The sequence below is a fragment of the Amblyraja radiata genome, chromosome 20 (genome assembly GCF_010909765.2).
Source record: "Amblyraja radiata isolate CabotCenter1 chromosome 20, sAmbRad1.1.pri, whole genome shotgun sequence".
Classification (NCBI taxonomy): domain Eukaryota; kingdom Metazoa; phylum Chordata; class Chondrichthyes; order Rajiformes; family Rajidae; genus Amblyraja; species Amblyraja radiata.
In genome coordinates, this window is record NC_045975.1 from 12840144 (window position 1) to 12863716 (window position 23573).

A 23573-nucleotide genomic window follows, 5' to 3' on the forward strand; every position below is an offset into this window, starting at 1 on the left:
AGTCAGACTGTTAGGTAAACAGAGCTCAGGGTCAATCAGAGTTTAATTGTTCTTTGGAGAGAGCTGTGCAAGTCTGAAAATACTTGGTAATGTCAGGTTGAGTTAGCCGTACACAACTAACAAAAAGCACAGCATTCAAGGTTCTTCAGGTTAATTGAGGGTCTCTGATGCCTCGTACAAGTTGCTGGTGTTCTTTCTGCATTCATCAAGCACCACATCACACACTATGCGCTGTCCTGGACTAGCTGAACATAAACCCAAATATCAAAATAATTGTTCTGTTCGAGAGCACTTTTCACCAGGATGTTACCTGGACTTGTGGGGTTGAGTCAGAGATGGTGTTGGATAGGCTGGGAGGTTTCTTTTGGGCGTGTAGGAGCCTGAGGGTGGCCTTTTTGAGGTGTGCAAAATTATGGATAAAGTGAACGCTCAGTCTTTTTCCAGGGCATAGGCTTAAGGTGAGAGGGCAGAGATTTAAGAGGGACCTCAGGGGCAACCTTTTCACTCAGGGGGCAGCCCGCCTCTGGAATGAGCTACCAGAGGAAACTATAGAACAGGAGCTATTAGAACTTTTAAAATTTATTTGGATAGATGTACGGATACATAGAAACATAGAAAATAGGTGCTGGAGTAGACCATCTGGCCCTTCGAGCCTGCACCGCCATTCAATATGATCATGGCTGATCATCCAACTCAGTATCCTGCACCTGCCTTCTCTCCATACCCCCTGATCCCTTTAGCCACATGGGCCACATCTAACTCCCTCTTAAATATAGCCAATGAACTGGCCTCAACTACCTTCTGTGGCAGATAGGAAGAGTTTACGGAGCTATGAGCCAAATGCTAGCCCAATATGTCAACTAGGCCGGCATGAACAAGGAGGGCCGAATGGCCTGTTTCCGTGCTGCACAGCCCTATGACTATGACAGCAGACCATCCGATCATCCTTTACAAGGATCTGCAGCTGTAAAGTATTTCTATAGAGCCTTTCATATCCTTTTCAGGACTTCCTCATTTGATTGAAAATCAGATGCTGGGGGAGAGAAACAGGTCACGTTTCAGGCTAAAAACAGTTTCTCCTTCCACAGATGCTGCATGATTAGTTGAGCATTCCACCATTTTCTATCCAAAAGTACTTTGTAGTCAGTAAAGTTTGTTTTGAAGGTAGAGTAGCTACAGTTGCCAGGTTTGTGCAGATGAAGAGACCAGCAGGCAGAGGTTTGGGGATGTGCTCAGAGCTTCTATAAGGAAATGCTTCATCCCAACTGACAACTGAGGACACACTGCCCAGGATAGCTAAAAGTGGATGTGATGGTATCTGGCTGGTGACAAGAACTCGATAACTCCCAACTCATCATTTATCCCCTCATTACCTGATGGCTTTCCACATCATAACAATGAGAACTGTTCAAAAGGAAATTAATTGGTCGCAAGCACAAGCGGAATCTCCTTGGGTGAAACCCTGTTATTTCCTTTTCGCCTCCAGCCTCTGTCACTTATTCCACCAATCTTCCAATCGCACCGCGCCCCCCCTCACCTGTATCCACCTATCACTTGCCAGACTTTGTCCTGCCATCACCATGCTTTTCCAGCATTCTCCCCCTACACAGATCAGTCTGAAGACGGGGGCCACCAAAAACATCACCTGTACATTCCCTCCACAGAAGCTGCCTGACCAGCTGAGTTCCTCCGCTCTTTGTGTTTAGCTCAGGATTGCAGCATCTGCAGTTTTGTGTGTCTGAATTTCACTGCACCTTGATGTGCATGGTAATAAACTAAATCTGAATCAATTCTCGCCTCTGGCACTGGTTGGAATTTGCCCATACCCACTGTGACCATATGAACTCCCCACCTCCCTCAGGTACTCGCATCTCCTCCCACATAACAAAGACACGAGGGGGTGGCAAGTTCATTTCTCATTATGTTGGTTAACGTAGTATTTGATGAGTAAAATAATTTGTTACAGGGAAATAAGGGGAAAAGGGAATGGATTGGAGTACTGAGAGGGCAAGCATAGATGCGATGGGCCGAGTGGATCCTCCTACTCACAAGACAGCACGACATACATGACCTCCTCCAGCCCTAGAGAATTACCATGCTCATCAATCTGGGCTAGCTTTGGCAGCCAATATCGGAGGTCAAAGAACGAAACAAATCTCCTTCATTAACCCTGGAAAGGTACTCTCTATTGATGTGAGATGCATGTTGCACTCTTTAAAGATCATCACTTTGTATTTAATTAACTGCAGCTTCTACAAATGCCAAACAACCTCAAGTGAATGTTACACTTGCATGGTAACTAATTAATATTCCAGTCATTTTTCTATCGACCCCCAAAATTGTATTGAATTAGGACAATAGCTGTACAAGAAAAATCAAATAAGACCTCAAACGTCTTTTAAAGACAGGCCAATAATCTATTAACTCAATATGCAGGGAACGCTTTTTGCAACAGACCTCATTTTTACAAATTATCTACAGACTTGCAACCGAGCAGAACAATTTCCAGTCTTTACACAATGCAATTACCAGGAACACCAGCCAGCAGCTACAGGTCATTCCGTAATCAATCAGATCACGTCTGATCTCTATCTCAACAACCATCCACATTGGTTCCATAACCTGACTATCTTTAGAGTCACAGAGCTAAAGAGCATTGAAACAGCCCTTTAGCACACCTTGTCCATGCCAGCCAACCAGGTTGGCAAACTGAGCTAGTGCCATTGCCTGCATTTGACCCACATCCCTCTAAATCCTTCCTATCCATATATCTGTCCAAATAACTAATTCCAGATACGGACTACCCACGGAGTGAACCCCTCCGGGGGTTCTCTAAAAGTTTCCCTTCTCACCATAAGGCTATGCCTTGGTTTTAAAATTCTCTACCCTGGGGATAGAAAAGATGTATATCCAAGCCCCTCTTGATCTCATATACCTCAATAAGGCCCTCGGCTTCCTAAGCTCCAAAGAAAAAGGTCCCAGCCTATCCAACCTCTCCCTATAACTCATCCCACAGGCCCAGGTAACATCCTGACGAATATCTTCTGCACCCTTGCCATTAACAAACCAACTAACCTCAGTTTTGAATGCCAATACATTTATTTTTTTGGAAGAGAGGAGAATCTTCACACTTCCCATTGAAGGAAATGGAATCTTGCTCCAGAAGAAAAGGTATAGCACCCTCTGTGGCAAATTGAAACTGTTCCCAACCCGTTAAACATTTTTAGCAATGGGAAAAGCACAGTGACTAATTTATATTCAGCAACCTTCCACAAACAGCACATGATATTGACTAGTTTAATATAGTAACAATATTTGATTGCTCAATTACTTATTTCAGTACACAAGGTAGCCATTCGGCCCATCAGATATATACCGGCTCCCAGCAGATCAGTCCCATACCTATTCCCTCTCACATTGCCAATTTACTACCCTTCAATTCTTTCTGCCACTCAAGTTGTAATCTACTGCAGACAATTCACCATCCAGAAGATATACACAAAATGCTGGAGTAACTCAGCGCGACAGGTAGCATCTCTGGATGGAAGAAATGGAAAAAAGACGTTTTGGGTCGAAACGTCACCCATTCCTTCTCTCCAAAGATGCTGCCTGTCCCGCTGAGTTACTCCAGCATTTTGTGCCTATCTTTGGTTTAAACAATTCACCATCCAGCATATCTCTGAAGTCAGGGCAAACTTTCAAACCAGTATCTGCAGTTCCTTCCTACACATTTCTCCAGCATTGTGTGTCGATCCTCAGTGCAAACCAGGCTCAGTCTCAACCAGGCTCAGAGACAATAACACCACCTAATAAGCCAAAGCTGATACCAAAAACTGCATCCCCACCCTCCTTTGGATTTTATTTTGTCAATTAATCAACCGCAAATCACATTTATATGGCACTTTCAATTTAACAAGTTGTCTGAAGATACCTCACTGGAGCAATCTGTACATCGACATCTTTTAATAATTCAAAGAACTAGGGACATTTTTTTCTTTAAAAATTCCTCTTTATGCAAGTTTTTGCATAATTGCAGAGTTTTAGTTAATACTCTACAATTCAGTGTATGATCATTTTTTTTAAATCTCAAGATACTGGGCAACACTGGCAAGATCAGCATTCACGGCTCCCTCTAACTGTCCGGAAGATGGTGGTGAGTTGTCCCTTTAACTGTGGTCCGATAAAGTTGGAGTTTAGTTTATTGTCACGTGTACCGTGGTACAGCAAAAAGCTTTTGTTGTGTGCTAACCAGTCAGCGGAAAGATAATATGCGGTTGCAATCAAGCCATCTACAGTGTACAGATGCATGATTACATGATAAAGCGAATAACATTTAGTGCAAGATAGAGTGTAGTAAGGTCCGATAAAAGATAGTGCGAGGGTCTCCAATGGGGTAGATAATAGCTCCAGACTGCTCTCTGATTGCTGGTAGAATGGTTCAGTTGCCTGATAACAGCAAAGGGCTCACTCTGTCACCGAAGTGAGTCAAAAGCTAGCAGAAATACTAGGACAGTCCAAAGCACATTCTTCACATACCAATGTAACTAGCTATGCAAAATAAGAAACATTAACACTCTCAGATTTGATAACCGACAATTAACCCCAGATTCGCTGGATTATTAGATGTCTAGAAAGTCCAACACTTAAATACAGCATAAAATATATCCATCCACTGAGTAAAAGTAGACATTTTACAATACTCCCTCAAAGTTCAATGAAATCAAGCCTCCAGTTCTTTCTACATGGTAACAACCCTGATTACAATCCATTTTTCCACCACCCCCATCACAGTCTATCTTTCCTACACCCCCCACCCCCTCACCACACAGATTTAATTCTTACCATCTTGCCAGGCCAGAGGTTAAGAAGCAACTCTGTTTGCTGTGGTAATGATGATGGAGCAGTAGAAAACAGGGAACATTAACAAACTGCACATTTTTTTAATTTTAAAAACGTCTGTTGGCAATCCATCCAAACACAAGATAGTTTTCAATTAGCAAAACAGCATAAAATCCAGATTTTCAAGACCACACATCAGGAGCTTCTTAAAACTGGAACGATTTTAAAAGTATGCTTTTTTTAAACAAACGTTGTCATTTTCTAACTCTTCGTGTTAACCACTTTACCGCTAAGCTGACAGCATAAATACATAGAGACCAGTCTTAAAGTACGAATGCTTGAAGATATTGAATCTTAATAAATTCTGCTTAGATTGCACTTTACAGCAGGATGTTTTTATGAGATGTCAACCTTTTTTTTTCTGCTGAATTGCTACAGGATTTAATAAACCAAGGCGTCGCAGGGGATAAACAGATTGGACAACCATTTCCCTTCACAGAACAAACACACTGCCCTTTATAAGGCAGCGAGCTGTCAATAGGAAACTTGATACGCCATGGATCCTATTCTGGATACTCTACAACTCAGTTAGTCAAAAAAGTGTTTTTAAAAAAAAATATAGATAAAGTCCACTCCCCACGCTAAACGCTACTCAAGTCAGTTTATGTTTTACTCAACAGATGGACTCCAGAACTGAACATTTAAAGTCACATTGAAGTACAGTTCACAAGCCGCACCAACAAATCCCAGTATTTTCTTTATTGGGATCAAATCTGAGTTCAACAAGGCTTGAAATTAGGCCACCAGGGCCAGAAGTCGACAGAGACAGTGGCCAGTGTTATCGAGTGATTTTTTCACACATATTAAAGGCAGCTGTCAAAGAATAGCCAGCACCAGACACCCCATGCGTGCGTGAGCACAAAGCACCGAGCACAGATTGCTGACGAGATGAATTCAGTGGTATGTTGTGTCGTGGCCCACATTGCTCAGTTCACTGGCCTCTTTCCAACAGCTAAAGCCATGCCGTTGCTGACATGATACCAACACATCTCTGCTGTCACGACCGGCATCTGCCGCAAAAGTGCTGCCCCACAACAGGAATGGCCGCAGAATCAAAGGTGACTTTCAAAAAGGAAATGGAGAAGGCTGTGGCGGGGGCAAGTCAATGGATATTTTTAAGGCAGAGATTGACAGATTTTTGATTAGTACGGGTGTCAGGGGTTATGGGGAGAAGGCAGGAGAATGGGGTTGAAATGGAAAGATAGATCAGCCATGATTGAATGGCAGAGTACGCTCAATGGGCCGAATGGCCTAATTCTGCTCCAATAACTCCTGAACTTATGAACATGAAATATCTTCAGAAGTAAAGTGTGCAGGGCTGGGGGAGGGGGAAGAAACCAAGAGTGGAACAAACAAGAGGGCTTTGAAACAGCTAGCTCATGCAAAAAACTTTTGGGGTTTTCTGTGCAGTTTTGTTCACCTCATTATAGGAAGGATATAGAAATTTTAGAGAGGGTGCAGAAAAAGTTAACCAGAATGCTGTCTGAATTGAGGGGCATTAGCTATAAGGTTAAGCGAATGTGGGATTGCTTTTCTCTCGAATGCTGGAGGTTGAGGGGAGACCAGACAGAAGTATATAAAATTACTCGAGGCAAATATAAAGTAGACAGTCATTTTTCCTAGGATGGAAATGTCAAAGATCAAGGGGGCATAACTTTAATATAAGGGAGGCAAAGTTCAAAGGAGATGTGCAGGTCACGTTTTTATTTCTACAGAGGGTAGTAGGTGCCTGGAATGTGCTGCCAGGGATTATGGTGGAGGCATTCTATGATAGTGGCATTTAAAGGCTTACAGATAGGCACTGGATATGCAAGGAATGGAAGAATATGGATTACATGCAGGCAGATTATTTTCTTGGCATCATGTTAGGCATAGACATTGTGGGCCAAAGGGCCTGTTTCTATGCTGTACGTTTTTTTTATGTTCTATGAATAGCATCCTCCTGAACTGCCCCATTCTTTCATTATAACAAATGATAGCAAAACATAAGGCTCCAAGCACAATTTACAATGGGGGGGAAAGCATCATACGTCACTGACCCAGCAACCTCAGCCTGGTCTAATAACCTGGAGACCAGTTCAAATACACAACAGTCTGGAAATTTAAAACCAATGAACAAATGTGGAATAAATAGGTATTCTAAATAACAAGTACGTAATTGCGGATTGCCGGAAACACGCCTTCCTGAACAGCGTGGCCCACATAGGCTTCAGGATATGGGGCAAATACAGATAAATGGGGCACACACAATATTCCAAGTTGGTCAGTATGGTAAGTTGGGCTGAAGGGCCATTTTCCGTGCTACACAATACAATATGGTTTTATTCGTCACCACCTTGACTGAGCTGCAAGTGAAATGAATTTGCCAGCAGCGGTACAATGATAAAGAACACACAAAACACACAAAACATTTAACACAAACATCTACCACAGCATTCATCACTGTGGTGGAAGGCACAAAATTTGGCCAGTCCTCCTCCATTTTCCCCCGTGGTCAGCTCTATAATTCCACTACCCACAGTCACGTGCTTGAATCTTAACTAGCAGCTCAGTTGTCAAGGTGGCGGCTCACCACCAGCTCAGATCAGCAACTAAAGGTGACTGTGCCCGTAACATTCAAATACCAGGAACCAACAAAGAAATTATGTGTAGAGAGGAACTGCAGATGCTGGTTAACATTGAAGATAGACACAATATGCTTGAGTAACTCAATGGGTCAGCCAGCATCTGTGGAGAAAATAAATAGTTGACGGTTCCAGTAGAGACCCTGCTATGATCATTTTTCTGCCCCCACATCCTTCTTCCCTGATCACGGAGACTCCCCAGCCTAGTATATGGAAATTATCCATTTAATTTAACTTGGCTTGGAAGAAATGCACCTCGTATTCCATGTGGGACACTTACAGCCCAAGGATCTTTCTATTTCCATCCTCTCGCCCTCCTTCTCCTTCACCCCCCCCCCCTCCCCCCATATGTTTCTCCCAAGGATTTACAACTCTACCACCTCTTTTCCAGCTTTCTCCCCCCTAATACAATGTGTGAAAAAGAATCCCAACCCATTACATTGACCTTCCTTCTACAGATGCTGCCTGAACCGCCAAGTTATTCCAGCTCTTTGCTATTTGCTCAAGATTCCAGCATCTGCAGTTTTTTGAGTTTTTCCTGATGTTTCCACTGCAGCCCTTCCAAATCTGAAGAAGAGCCTCGACCCAAAACGTCACCCATTCCTTCTATCCAGAGATGCTGCCTGTCCCGCTCAGTTACTCTAGCATGTTGCGTCTATCTTCAGCTTAAAGCAGCATCTGTAGTTTAAAGCAGCATTTGTAGTTCCTTCCTACACATTTCGCCATCATATCCTTGCTCAGTCAGCTCGGGAAGGACATCAGATGTCACCCAGAATTCAGACAGAGTATTTTAACTTCAGCCAAAGAGCCACAGGACCCACTATATCCATGCTGACCAAGTTGGCATTGTAGGCTAGTCCCATTAGCCTGCAAATGGCCCATATTCTTCCAAAGCCCTTTCATAATGGCCAAGAAATGTGGACAAGACGCGATGTCGCCATCAACGTGAACTCATTGCATTTGTAGACGGCACGGTGCTGCTGCCTCATAGCACCAGAGATCCAGGTTTAATCTTGACGACAGGTGCTGTCTGTACAGAGTTTGTATGTTCTCCCTGTGACCACGTGGGCTTTCTCTGGGTGCTCTGTTTTCCTCCCTCATTCCAATGACATGCAGATCTATAGAATAATTGGCTTCTGTACAGTGACCGAAGTGTGTAGGATAGAACTAGCTTGCACTAGGTGATCGTTGGTTGGCACAGACTCGGTGGGCCGAAGGGCCTGTTTCCATGCAGGATCTCTATAACTAAAAACTAAATTCCACTTTGCTGTGCTAGGATTTGAACCCTTGGCCCAGGAACATTTTCCTTATCCAGGCTACTTGTCCATTAGGTTTACCACCATGCACCATACACACTGCTCCCATGGGAGAAAGAGTCTAGGACAAGGAGACACCACCAAATTAAAACTAGACTGTTCAGGGAGAGATGTGAAGAAGTGTCTTTGCACGATGGCCAGAGGGAATATGGATGTATCTCCACAAATGGTCCTAGCCTGTGGCTACAAAACAAATTGATTGATCAGCTGCGGTTCAGCAGCAGATGGGAAGGGTAACAGATTCCAAGCACTACATTCAAATAGTCCCTGCACGGGTTTGAAGGGCTGAACGGCCTCCTTCGATGGTGAAATTATTGTATGGATGTTGAGTGATTAAATCCATGGGCAAAAATGGGACTAGCCCAGAATTCGAACTTGGTCAGCATGGACAAGGTGGGCTGAAGGGCCAATTTCCGTGCTGTACAGCTCCATGAATGAAGTCAAAATACTCTTGAATTCTGGATGAAATTTTTGATATCCTTCCCTAGTTTGCTCATCTCGAAGTAACCCCTACACTATCATTATAGGGGACTTTGCCAGGATTCAATGGTTGAGCTATAAGGAGAGGTTGGGCAGGTTAGGGCTTTATTCCTTGGAGTGCAGGAGGCTTGAGGGCCTGTCCCACTTTCACGACCTAATTCATGACCTCTACCGAGTTTGCCCTTGACTCGTACTCGCAGCATGGTCGTCATGAGGTCATAGGTACTCGTGGCATCAAGTAGGTCGGGACGTTTTTTCTAGCCTGATGAAAAATGTCCACGAGTAAAAAAGGTCATGAATTAGGTCGTGAAAGTGGGACAGGCCCTTTAGGGGTGATCTTAGAGGTGTATAAAATCATGAGAGGAATAGACAGAGTGAATGTACAGTCTTTTCTTTCCTCCAGGAGATAAGAATCAAGAACTGGAGAGCAGATGTTGAAGATTAGAAGGGGAAATATTAATAAGAACCTCAGGAATAATTTGTTTATATACATACACAGAGAGCAGTAGGTATACGAGCTACCTGAGGAAGAGGTTGAGACTGGTACAATAACAACATTTAAAATACATTTGGACAGATACATGGATAGGAATGTTTTAGAGGGAAATGGGACCAGTTTATGAGGCACCCTGGTCAGCATGGATGAGTTGGGCTGAAGGGCCTGTTTCCATGCTCTACGGCTCGATGGCATGGATGCCGCTTCTAGGCAGGTAACTGGTATACAAGAGTGGCTAAGCAGTGAAGCGAGGGAAAGAGGATTGGGGACAATCCCCCACCAGCAACTTCTCAAAACAAAGTTAGATGTTTTTACAGGCGTACGAGGCAGCAATCTGTGTCACAATTTTCCATCACAAACTCACACCCATCAGAAAATATCCATTTACACCATCAGCACATCTCTCAAGAAATTAGTTGAAATAAAATTGTTGACTTTAATTTTTGTTATTTCCCCCCCCCCCCCCCAGCAAATTATATTCCATGTATCAAAATTTGGTAGCAGTTTGTTCATTGTGGAAGAGAGAATTCCCGATAGCTGAACAGCCAGTGTTGTGTCACCCGAGGACCAACATTTATTGCCCATCCCCAACTGCCCTTGAGATGCGAGTCAACTATTTGTTGTGTGGGTCCGGCGCAGATAACATCATGAAAGGCAGCACATTTCTTTCTTCCTAAGGGAAGAGCTTTCCAATCATTTCATGATCACCACTGCTGCCAAAGCCATCATTCTGCTCCCGACCTAACGAACCAAAGTAAAAATACCACTGCCTTGATCGAACATGAACACAACTTCCAGATAATTAGCCCAAGCCTCTGGACCTCTAGCCCAGACTATACACTCACAATTAAAAAAAACAATAGCAACTTGCAATCAAAACCATCATCCACAAATCAAATCAAAGTATCAAGGAAAAATTATTATGAGTTTGGGGGATGATAGATATTTTTTTTAAGTATACAAAAACTTAAAACGAGTTAAATGATAATAAAAATAATTTGACTTTTGCAACCTTATAAGATCAAGAAAACTCACGAGAATAGTTTAACAAAAAAGTCAAAATACCAAATTCTGAACAGGAGTGAAATCAGAATTCTTTCCAAATTCACATCCAACTATACTGGTTGATAAACCGTAGTACCTAATATCTACAAGTGGTGTGCTTATGAAGAAAATATCCATTTACACAAAACTAAAGAGCAATAACTCTGCACGCCGTAAACATTTATCATTGAATGGGTTTGTTTCCAGCTAGGCAATAATCCATCAATTCTCATCATGTCCCAAAATGTCAGCAAGTTGGGTCCTTTGCACAGAACAAAACTCTTCAAAATCATAAACCTAGCAATATTAACTGCCGAGATATTGAACTTCACTTAAAATGCGTGTTTGTTCCCGTCTCGTTTGTCTCAAGAACAATGGAAAATAATTTTGAATTTTGAATATTATTTACTAGGTTATGTGGGCCTTGAAGGAACAAAAACATTTTAAAGTGAGAAGAACGGGAAATTCAATGTATTAATGATATAAAACGTTTAAATATTATTGAATTGTATCCTGCAAATAGCAACAATGTTCCACACTTGGAAAAATATTTAAGAAATGTCATAATCTACCAGGCAACTTTTTCTTGTACTTAGCGATCAAATAACTAGGATTTAATTAGAACAAAATACGTCCAGGCGCACTCTGTATATACTGTAAAATACTGTTTATTTTTGTTGTTGAATCGAAATTAAAATTCCGTAAAATGCAAAGTATTTCAAATACGTTGTAAAAGTCAGTTTCGGAAAATGCGCTGATTTAGAGAAATGCTTTTCCAGAATTCCCCAGACAAACCTTCAAACCATGCCAGGCTCATTTCTATCACGACTCCAACCTGACGCCACTTCTTAACACTTCCAGAACCATAATCCAGAAATACCGTTTCCAAAAAGAATCAATTTCAATTAAGTAAATCCTTACACATGTGTGTAGCTATCAACGACCGTTCCCCGCTCATTCGCTGCATCGAGTTATTTTAACAATTCTCGAGAGAATAGATGAACGATCGTAAGCTTATGCATTTGTAACTAAATTAGCCTCCTAATTTAACTTCCCATTTGTTTAAAAAGAAAAAGCTTACAATGCCGGTGAAAGCGGATTGTAATAAATCTACTTTGCATAGGTATGAACGACACTTATTGCAACAACTTGCAACTCTGATCAGTTTTATTTTAAGAAATAGTAGGAATATAAATATATAATTTTTTTAATGCAGGGCTGAGATTTTGAAGAGGTGTGCGTGTGTGCACACTTTGTGAAATCATTGCACCCTTACGTCAGAATTAAGCCAATATTTACTGAGTACATTAAAGAGAGAGAGAGAGAGAAGTGGATACAGGGATTGAGTTACTTACTCAGAGAGAGAGAGGGGGAAGGCGCTGGGATTTGCAACAAGTCGGCGGGGTCCGGGGCCGTTAACGACGGTTCTCTCCCACCCCCCCAACACAACGGGACACTGTCTCCAACTCCGCCGCTTCGATGGGATTTTCTTCCTTTTCCCTGTTGCAAAAAAAAATAAAGAGATATTCCGCTTAATTTCATGATTGTTTTTTTTTTACCTTAAAAGAGAAACAAACAAACAAAAGAACACGCGCAATTTAACAAAAACAAACCCTCGGTAACAAGTCGCCTGGTGTTATTTATTGGGGTAGATCTATCCATAATTTAAGGATTCTCTCTCTCTCTCTCTTTCTTTCTTTCTCACTGAAGGGTTGACACGCCCGGAAGTTGTGCTCCACCGAGAGGGAAAAATGTTAAAAATGCCAAGGATTTCTCCGGCCCGGCGTCTGGCCCGGCGCTCCCGGCCGGCTCTGGGCAGCTGGGCAGCGGGAGGAGCAGAGGCGGCCGGGCCGGGCCGGACAGGGCTCAGGGGATGAGACCCACTTGCCCTCTCTCCCTCTCCCTCCTTCCCGCACCCTCAACCTCCAGCCCATTGTTGCGAGAGGAAAAGAATCAGATACATTGTTAACAAAAATAGATACATTGTTTCAAACAGAAGATACAAACTCACCTCAGGATTTTTTTTTATACTGTATTTAAAAACTCTTATAAATGCATGGTTTAGGAATAAAATTGGAAGGGGTGAAAGTTTTGTAACTTGTTGCTGAGGGGGGGGGGGAGGGGGAGGGGGTAATTAATTTTTGGGGGTGGGGAGGGGGGGGGGTTGCCTGTTTGAACTGAGTTGGGAGCCGGGAAAAGGCGCAGCGCTCGCAGGAATTCCAGGAATGAGAACTGGAATGAGATGAACGCCAGCTCCGAGTCTGCGCACTGTCGCCCTCCACAGCGGGAGGGGGGGTGGGGGGGGGGGAGCGGTCACGTCATCCATCGGTTGGTGGAATGGGGGGGGGGGGAGATGGAAGCGCATGCGCGTGATTGGCCCGCTGGCTGCTGGGAGTTGTAGTCATTGAGTCATTAATTGTAGTTGTAGTCATTGGTAGACAAAATTGCTGGAGAAACTCAGCGGGAGCAGCAGCATCTATGGAGCGAAGGAAATAGGCAACGCTTCGGGCCGAAACCCTTCTTCAGACTCAATGTTTCCGGCCGAAACCCTTCTTTAGACATTAATCATGAATCATCTTCAGATATGTAGTCATTAATGTCAAGTGTATTGGGAGGAACTGCAGATGCAGGTTTAAACCGAGGATAGACACAAAATGCTGGAGTAACTCAGCGGGACAGGCAGCATCTCTGGAGCGAAGGAATGGGTGAGGTTTCAGGTCGAGACGGGTCTGTCTCATGAAGGGTCTCGACTCGAAACGTTATCCATTCCTTCTCTCTAGAGATGCTGCCTGTCCCGCCGAGTTACTCCAGCTTTTTGTGTCTATCTTCATGCAGAGTCAAGAGTGTTTTATTGTCATATGTCCCAGATAGAACAATGAAATTCTTACTTGCAGCAGCACAACAGAAATTCGCCACCTCCAACGGGATCCCAACACTAGTCACGACTTCTCATCTCCACCCCTTTCCGCCTTACGCAAAGACCGTTCCCTCCGCAACTCCCTGGTTAACTCATCCCTTTCCACCCAAACCACCCCCTCCCCAGGTACCTTCCCCTGCAACCGCAGAAGTTGCAACACCTGTTCCCATACCTCCTCCCTCGACCCTGTGCAGGGACCCCGACAGTCATTTCAGTTTAGGCAGAGGTTCACTTGCACCTCCTCCAACCTCATCCACTGTATCCGTTGTTCAAGATGTGGACTCTAATACATCGGCGAGACCAAACGCAGACTGGACGATCGTTTCGCTGAACACCTTCGCTTAGTCCGCCTGAACATACCTGATCTCCCAGTTGCTAAACACTAATTCCCCTTCCCATTCCCACACTGACCTTTCTGCCCCAGGTCTCCGCCTTTGTCAGAGTGAGGCTAAACGCAAATTGGAGGAACAGCATCTCATATTTTGCTTGGGCAGCTTACAGCCCAGTGGTATGAATATTGATTTCTCTAACTTTAAGAAACCCCGACATTCCCTCGCTCTCTATCCCTCCCCCACCCAAGTCACACCAGCTTCTCGTTTTCACCCAACAAACAGCTAACAATGGCCTGTTTCCTTTATCATGATTACTTTTATTTTTGCATCTTTCATTCATTGTCCTTTATCTCTCTACATTATCTCTATATCTCTCGTTTTCCTTTCCCGTGATTTTCAGTCTAAAGTAGGGTCTCGACCCGAAACGTCACCCATTCCTTCTCTCCAGAGATGCTGCCTGTCCCGCTGAGTTACTCCAGATTTTTGTGTCTATCTTCGGTTTAAACCAGCATCTGCAGCTCCTTCCTACACAACAGAATATGTAAATATAGTCATAGAGACATATAGAGTCATAAAGAGTCACAGTCATAGTCATGTAGGGTCATAGAAAGTCATATAATCAGTGCCGAGTCTGCGCTCTTCCTGCTAGAAATAAGGAACTGCAGGAGCTGGCTTGTCACAAAAGATCACTGAGTGCTGGAGTGACTCAAGTGTCAAGCAGCATGAAGTAGCAAAACTGGAAGATTGACGTGCAGCTCAAGCTACCAGGCATTTGCTTCTCAGACTGAAGAAGGGTTCCGACCCGAAACGTCACCTATCCATGGTCTCCAGAGATGCTACTTGACCCACTGAGTTACTTCAGCATTTTCTGTCTACGCTCTAAGTTTAGACTGTCCTATACTTAGATAAGACTGCAGCATCTGTGATAAGATAAACTAAACAAAGCATTTCACTGCACCTAGCTAGGTACAAGTGTCAATAAGGTATCATCATCATCACTATGCCTCAAAAGTTGTGTCGTCTGCAAAGTGCTCTACACATACAAGTCCATAACAAGTCCATATCATTAAGATACACTAAGAAAACCAGCGATCCCTATACAAAGGGTCTTCAACATGAAAAAATAACTATTTCTCTCTCCACGGATGCTGCCTGACCGTGTAAATATTTAGAGTCATAGACTCATAAGGTTTCCCAGGAAAGAAACAAGACCTTTGTCCATGCTGACTGTGACAAAACATTTGCCTGCATTAGGTGCATTCCATCAATCCCTTTGCTATCCAAATACCTTTTCAAATGCCCTTTAAACATTCTAATTGTATCTTCCTCCACAACCTCCTCTGGCAGCTTGTTCCATGTAACAAACTTGTAGATCAGACGTCCTTTAAATGTCTTCCCTCTCACTATAAGACTGTGCCCTCCAGTTTTAGACCCCACTGCCCTGGGAAAAAGATTGTAGCTATCTACCTAGTCTATCCCCCTCGTGATTTTGTAAACCTCCTAAGAACACCCCCAAGCCTCCTTTGCTCCATGGAAAACAGTCCAGGTAAATCCAGTCTTTGGTTATAATTCAAACCCTCCTGTATGGGCAACATCCTTGGGAAAGTTTTCTGCACTCTGTACTGTACACAGTATTCCAAGTGTGGCCTGACCAATGTTCTGTACAGTTGCAACACGGTGTTCCTTTCTCCAATACTCAATGCCTTGGTCAATGAAGACAAGACTCGGACGCCCAGGAATGAGAAGATTACAATGAGTGGTAGACACTCAACTGTTCATCACAGGCACTGACCTCCCTACCATCAAAGGGACCTATAGAAGATGTTGCTCAAAAGTCAGCAAATATCATCAAAGACCCACACCACTCCGGACATGCTCTCATTTCACTCCAGCCATCGGGAAGCCGGTGTAGGAATCTGAAAATCATGACTACTGCTTTCAAGAACATCTTCTTCCCAACACCCATCAGGCCCTTGAAAACTATACACCACTAACCTCAGCCATGAACTTCGATGATCTGTCTTAGTTGTACTAAGGACTATGGATTTTTTTGCTAATATTGTGGTTAATAACATTGCATTTTTTTTGTTTATTATATTTTATCCATGTGTTCCGTTATGCTGCTGCGGGTAAGAATGTCATAGTTCCACTTACATTCCCACCTAAGTTATTTATATATATATTTAGTTTACTTTACTGTCACGTGTACCAAGGTACAGTGAAAAGCTTTTTAATTGTGTACTGTACCACCCAGTGGAAAGACTATATATGGTTACAATCGAGCCATCCACAGTGTACCGATACAGGATAAAGAAAATAATGTTTAAAGCAAGATAAAGTCAGGTAAAGTTCGATTTACGATAGTCCAAGGGTCTCCAATGAGGTAGATGAAAGTTTAGAAAAGTAGGAATCATGCAAACCAGCATCGCCATTCAATATGATCATGGCTGATCATCTAAAATCAGTACCCCGTTCTTGCTTTTCCCCCTAGCGTTCTCTAGAGTTGCTGCCTGACCCGCTGAGTTACTCCAGTACTTTGTCTCCTTGTTTGGTATAAACCAACATCTGCATTTCCTTGCTATTGCTTGAATAGGGCGTCATGTATCCTACTTTCCAACCATGACCTTACTTCAGTGATGTTTCAGCCTTGGGAGGAAGTTCTCTACAAGCAAGTAACTTACTTTAAAGAATCAAGAAACCAGTCACTAATTGTCATATGTAGCAGGAACAAACTATGAAATTCTTACTTGCTGCAGCTTTAACAGGCCTGGTAACACAACACAATAGGTTCATATACAATAATCAACAATAAAATAAATTATAATCTGTATGCTAGGTAACCATAATAGTGCAAGAACCAGAGTCTGAACCACAGTCCATACATGATCATAATTGCTGAGGTTATTGTTGTGTGGTGTTCAAAAGGCTGGTAGAAGCTGTTCTTGAACATGGAGGTCACAGTTTTCAGGCTCCTGTACCTTCTTCCCGATGGCAGAAGTGAAATGAGAGCTCGGTCAGGGTGGTGTGGGTCTTTGTTAATATTAGCTGCCTTTTTGAGGAAGAGCCTCCTGTATAGTGGACGGGTCCGTCCGTACTTGCGATGGACTAGGCAAAAACCGCAGCCAGGACTCCAGGGAGAACGGCTTTGCTCCGCTTTCTTGGGGAATAACTCAAATTTATCTTTGAATAGCACACAGGGTGTCACATTTTCTCCGGTTTCATCCTACATTCCAAAGTGTGGGTTTGTAGGTTAATTGGTCTCTGTAAATAGCCCCTAATGCGTAGGATGCGAATGTGGGATAGAGTTAGTGTACGGGTGGTCAATGGTTGGTGTGGACTCGATAGGCCAAAGGGCTATATCTCTGAATTAAACTAAATGGTATTTTGCACTCTGCATTTTCCCCTTTGCTCTATCTATTGTCCTTGCATTTGATTTGATAGTTATTATGTATAGTATATCTGATCTATTTGGATAGCCTGCAATACTCAGCTTTTCACTGCACCTCAGTAGGTGTGACAACAAGAATCAAAATCAATATCTAATGCAACTCAATATCTAATTCTAAGCTAGTACAACTGCTGCCTCACAGTGCCGAAAACCTGGGTTCGGTTCTGACTGCCCATGTGGAGTTTGCACGTTCTCTCAGTGACCACCTTGGTTTCCTCCGGGTGCTCCAGTTTCCTCCCACATCCCAAAGACGCACAGGTTTGTAGGTTAATTGGCCTTTGTAAATTGCCCTCAATGTGAGGGTTGGGGGATAGAATCTGAGGGGAGGTAAAGAGAGTGTGGGGAGAATACAAATGTAGGATTATGTTGATGGGATTTTGATGGTCGACACAGACGGTCTGTCGAAGGGCCTGTTTCAATGCTGTATGACTTTAACTCTAACTCAAAGAAAGCATCTCCTGTTGTGCCAGGTTCATCAGTTCTGGACAGAAATCCTGTCCAGCTCAAAATCTTCTGAATTCAAGGTTATACTACTCATTGCATTGGCAGCTAGAAACAGAGCCAAGCTGCCAATACAATGTAGCATCAATTAATCTGCTCCTTCATAGTCCAGCACACAGCAATACTCTGAGAGCCTTGTGAAAGAACATACATGTCATTACTGCTTGGGTACACGTGGTAACAAATAGTCATGGAAAACAAAATTAAAAACCGCACGCACTTGCAGATTCATTGAATCACTGAAAGATACAGAACGGAAGCAGGCCCTTCGGCCCACTGAGTCCATCCCAACCAACGATCACCTGCTCCCACTAATTGTATGCTATCCCACTTGTTCTTCCACTCCCTACACACTAGGGGCAAAATTACAGAGGCCGATTAACCTACAAACCCACACGTCTTTGGGATATGGGGGGGGAAACTAGTGAGGAGATGTGGGCAAAAGATTTAGATGCAGATTTGTGCAGGTCACAACTTAAAGGATCATTCTCTTTGGGACGTGGGAGGAAACCGGAGCACCCCGGTGGAAACCCACACAGTCACATGGAGAATGTGCAAACTCCATACCTGAGGTCGGGATCGAACCCAGATCTCAGGCGCTATGAGGCAGCAGCTCAATCAGTTGCACCACTGTGGCACCCTGATTCACTCCACTGTAGACCATCACTGTGCCTTTATTTAAGAAGAGCAAGAGAGATAAACCAAGAGATTATAGAGCATTGCGGGGAGGATATCAGAAATTGTTATTGGGAACAGCACCACCTCAAAGTTGCCCTCCAAACCACACACAAAAATCAGAAGTAAATAGAGAGATTGAAGAGAGTTTAATTGTCATATGTACTTGCATCAGCTTAACAGCACTGTAAATGCATATACACACCGATAATGTTCATTATAATAAGCAATAATCCACAAATTACCAACCATAATACAAGTGTTAAAGATGAGGTCCATAGTGCAACCAAAGACATGGTCCATAAATGATCATAGTTGCTGAGGTTTAAGAGCCTGATGATTGCTAGGAAGAAGCTGTTCTTGAACCTGCTAATCACAGTGTTCAGATTTACACACCTTCTGCCCGATTGTAGTAGCAGGGTGGTGTGGGTCTGTGATGATGCTGGCAGAGCCTCCTACTGATCCCTTTGATGATGGGAAGGTCAGTACCTACGATGGGCCGAGCAGTGTCTACCACTCTCTGTAACCTCCTTAGTTCCGCGGCATTCGAGTTGCCAAACCTGGCCGTAATGCGCACCAAATATAGATACAAAATGCTGGATCAACTCTGCGGGTCTGTGGAGAAAAGGAATAGGTGACGTTTCGGGATGGAACACTTTCCCAGACTGTTCGATGAGGCCAGGCGCCAGCCTCATACTTACCCCAGGACCATGACCCCCCAGATAAGCACCAGGCCATTATCTCAAACTATCTCCAATGTTATCACTTCCTGCTGTTCACCCTCCACAGCTTCCAACCTTATCGTTCCCAAGCCCATCAAGGCTACTTTTACCTGCTCCCTTAATTCCACAAGCAGAACTGCCCTGGCAGACCCATTGTTTCTGGCCTGCTTCTGCCCCACTGAAGTCATTTCCACGTTCCTCGATTCCATCCTATCCCTCCTGGTCCAATCCCTTCCCACATACATCCAACAAAAAACTCTATCTTTCATTCTGGGGAAGGGATCTCGACCCGAAACGTCACCGATTCCTTTTCTCCGGAGATGCTGCCTGACCCACTGAGTTGCTCCAGCATTGTGTGTCTATCTGCAACATAAACCAGCATCTGCAGTTCCTTCCTACACGTAATGTACACCAGTCGTGACTTAGAAATATGTCACCGTTCCTCCACCATCGCTGGCTCAAAATCCTGAAACTTCCCCCACCCCCCACCCTCCTCTCCACCAAACAGCGATGTGGGTGTATCCATACCTGAAGAGTCCCAACTGTTTAAGATGCCAGCTTACCCTTAAGGGCAATTAGCAACAGGCAATTAAATGCAGGCTCAGCGTGCAAAGCCTACATTCCTTGCATGGTTGAACACTTGCATGGTTGAACACTAGCACGGTAACGTTGAGCTGATTAGAGCGAGTTAGCATTGCTCACACAGCAGAAGTCAATGACTCATGAACCTGGGAGATTGTGCAACTGAGATATGGCAGCTGTGACTCAGTGAGTCAGACTCTAACCTGTGTGTCTGAAAGTCAAGGGTTCAAATCTCCATTCAGTAATTTGAGCAAGTGGTGGCAATAGAGAGAGCGCCGAAGAGAATCCCTGGGCTGTTTGCCTTGAAATGGAGGGCTGTAGTTACGAGAGACTTGCTATGGTTGGTTTTATTCTCTTTCTTGCTCGGGTTACTTTCCCTCTCTATCCATCCCCTCCCCCTTCCCAGTTCCCCCACCAGTCTTACAGTCTCCGACTACATTCTATCTCTGAACCGCCCACTCCCCTGACATCAGTCTGAAGAAGGGTCTCGACCCGAAACGTCACCCATTCCTTCTCTCCAGAGATGCTGCCTGTCCCGCTGAGTTACTCCAGCATTTTGTGTCCACCTTTGGTTTTATCCTCACTGGAATGTAGGAAGCTGAGGGATGAGCGACATTCTTGACGTTTATAAAATATACGAGAAGCATAGATTGGGTTGATAGTCAGTCGATCTGACTCAGTGTAGGGAAATCTAAAACTAGAGGATGCGGGTTTAAGGTAAGAAGTATGAAATTGAAAGGTGACATGAGGGGTAGATTTCTCAGGCAGAGGGCGATGGGTATATGGAACAAGCTGCCAGAGCTATGGGGTGTAGGATCAGGCCCTGTGGCCCAAATCAGGGAACAGACCCACCACACTGACATTTATATAGAACATTTAGTGTAGTGAAACATCCCAAGTAGCACAATCAAACAAATTCAGCACTCAGTCACATAGATGACATACAAGAGAGACACACAAGGAACTGCAGTTGCTGGAATCTTCTGTAGAACACAAAGTGTTGGAGTAATTCAGCTCATCAGGCAGCATCTTTGGAGGATATGAATAGGCGACGATTTGGGTCGGGACATTCGATCCGATTAAAGGAATAGCTCTTCAGGAGTACCATCAAGAAGGGGAGAGGGATGGAGAGAGTTAGAACATGGAACATAGAACAGGAGAGCACAGGAACAGGACCTTCGACCCACGATGTCTGTGCCAAAATGTTGCCAAGTTAAACTAATCTCTGCCTGCACATGATCCATATCCCTCCATTTCCTGCACATCTATGGGCCTATCCAAAAGTCTCTTCAAAGCCACTATTGCTTCAGCCACCACCACCACCACCACTGGCAGAATCATCCAGTGCAGTTTAATACACCACATGTGCTAAACACTTGGCCCGCTCACTTTGCTCCTCTTACGTCAAAGCTTTGCCCTCTAGTCTTTGACATTTCCACCCTGTGAAAAAGGTTCTGACTGTCCACCCTAGCTAGGCCTTTTGTAATTTTGTAAACTTAAAATTTAGGGGGAAAAATTCCATAACTCGATGCCTGGTATTGGAAGGCATCTCTGCCCAACAGTGAAGTGATAGAAGTCAGCGACAGGCCTGAGGCCAGATGTGGAGATGCATATTCTTGCGGTGTTGAAGAGGAGTTTGCGGGGGAAAGGGTGCAAGACCATGGAGAGGCATTTTAGACTTGTTTAGACTTTTAGAGATACGGCGTGGAAACAGGCCCTTCGGCCCACCGAGTCCGCACCAACCAGCGATTACCACATACATTAACACTATCCTTCACATGAGGGACAATTTACAGAAGCCAATTAACCTACAAACCCGCATGTCTTTGGAGTCTGGCAGGAAACCGGGACACCCTGAGAAAATCTACGCGGTCACTGGGAGAACGTACAAACTCCACACAGACAGCACCTGTAGTCAGGATCGAACCCGGGTCTCTGGCGCTGTAAGGCAGCAACTCTACCCTTGCACCACTGTGCCGCCTTGAAAATAACAATGTGAATTTAAAAAGCGAGGTGTTGTCGTCAATTAATCGATAAATGTCCATATGATTTAAGGTTACGGAGAAAATAAATCATGATAAATGTGATTTATTAATTAGGTGTAAACACAAAACAATATTAAATGCAATGTAATTGTTCATTTTCTGAAACCATCCACCTCCTGGGGAATATGAAAAGAAGGAATCTATTTAAATAATTGTACATGCAATATGTTAGTAATTATTCAAATCCTTTTTTGGCATTCAGACATTATAATGAAAAACATCAGGACTGATTGCATGAAAGGATTGTTTGCAGAATCAGCATTAACGTGCATCCCATTACAATGTAGTGCAGTATCAGAAAACACAGTATAAAACAGGAAATAGAACCACACATTCTACATTAGAATATTATATATATTCAAAGATTGAGGAGATTTCATATGCTGATGAATACACGATCAAACTTCTACAGGAATGTGGTATAGAGAAAAATGACTGGTTGTGTCACATCTAAAAAGTCTCTCCATAGTCTGAGGAAGGGTCTGGACCCGAAACATCACCTGTTCATTTTCTCCAGGGATGCTGCTGAGTTACTCCAGCACTTTGTGTCTGTCTTCGGTATAAACCAGCACCTGCGGTTCCTTTGTCCGCATAATGCCAAGCTAAACTAATATCACCAGCCTGCACATGGTCCACATGATCCACCATTCCCTGCACATGGTCCACATGCCTCCATTCCCTGCATATATCCATGTGCCTGTCTGAAAGCCTCTTAAACGCCGCTCTTGTATCTGGGCTGAGGGGTGACCTTAATGAGGTGAACAAGATCATGAGGGGCTTGGGTAGAGTGAATGCTCGCAGAGTAGAGGATTCTAAATCTAGAGGGCACAGGCTTGCAATGAGAGGGGAGAGATTGAAAAGGAAGCAACATTTTCACAGAGGATAGTCTGTATTCTTGAATGAGCTGCCTGAAGAAGCTATAGATGCGGATGCCATTATGATTTTTAAAAGACATGTGGACAGATATATGCAGAGGAAGGGTTATTTAGATCATGAAAAAGTACAGCACGGGAACAGACCCTTTGGCCCACAAAGTCCGCAAAACATTATGACCTTATGATAGGATGACTGGATTATAGATTGGTTAGATTATCGATTATACATTCTAGATTATCGATTATAGATTATCGATGAGCCCTATTGCAGTAGATACAAAATGCTGGAGTAACTCAGCGGGACAGGCAGCATCTCTGGAGAGAAGGAATGGGTGACGTTTCGGTTCGAAACCCTTCTTCAGACTATTGTATTACTGACATTTGATAAGCTTAACACTGGCTGGTGAATCTGTGGAATTATTTGCCACAGAAGGCTGTAGAGGCCAAGTCAGTGGATATTTTTAAGGCAGAGGTGGATAGATTTTTGATTAGTACAGGTGTCAGAGGTTATGGGGTGAAGGCGTGAGAATGGGGTTCGGAGGGAGAGATAGATCAGCCATGATTGAATGGCGGAGTAAACTTGATGGTCCGAATGGCCTAATTCTACTCCTATCACT

At 43.7% G+C, this 23573-nt stretch overlaps 1 protein-coding gene across 10 annotated transcripts in view; it reads right to left on the reverse strand.

The window, feature by feature from the left end:
• Positions 1-13095, reverse strand: part of tead1 (TEA domain transcription factor 1) — a 174269-nt gene extending 161174 nt beyond the window's left edge. For 6 of the 10 annotated variants that reach the window (XM_033038852.1, XM_033038850.1, XM_033038851.1 and 3 more), the window contains exons 1-2: positions 12871-13094; positions 12215-12359 (exon numbers count right to left, since the gene is read on the reverse strand). The gene's annotated coding sequence lies outside the window, so the exon portion shown is untranslated. Of the gene's footprint in view, positions 1-12214; positions 12360-12472; positions 12723-12870 lie in introns of those variants that run through there. The other 4 variants (XM_033038855.1, XM_033038853.1, XM_033038849.1 and 1 more) reach the window with 3 other exon arrangements.
• Positions 13096-23573: the final 10478 nt, after the last annotated feature.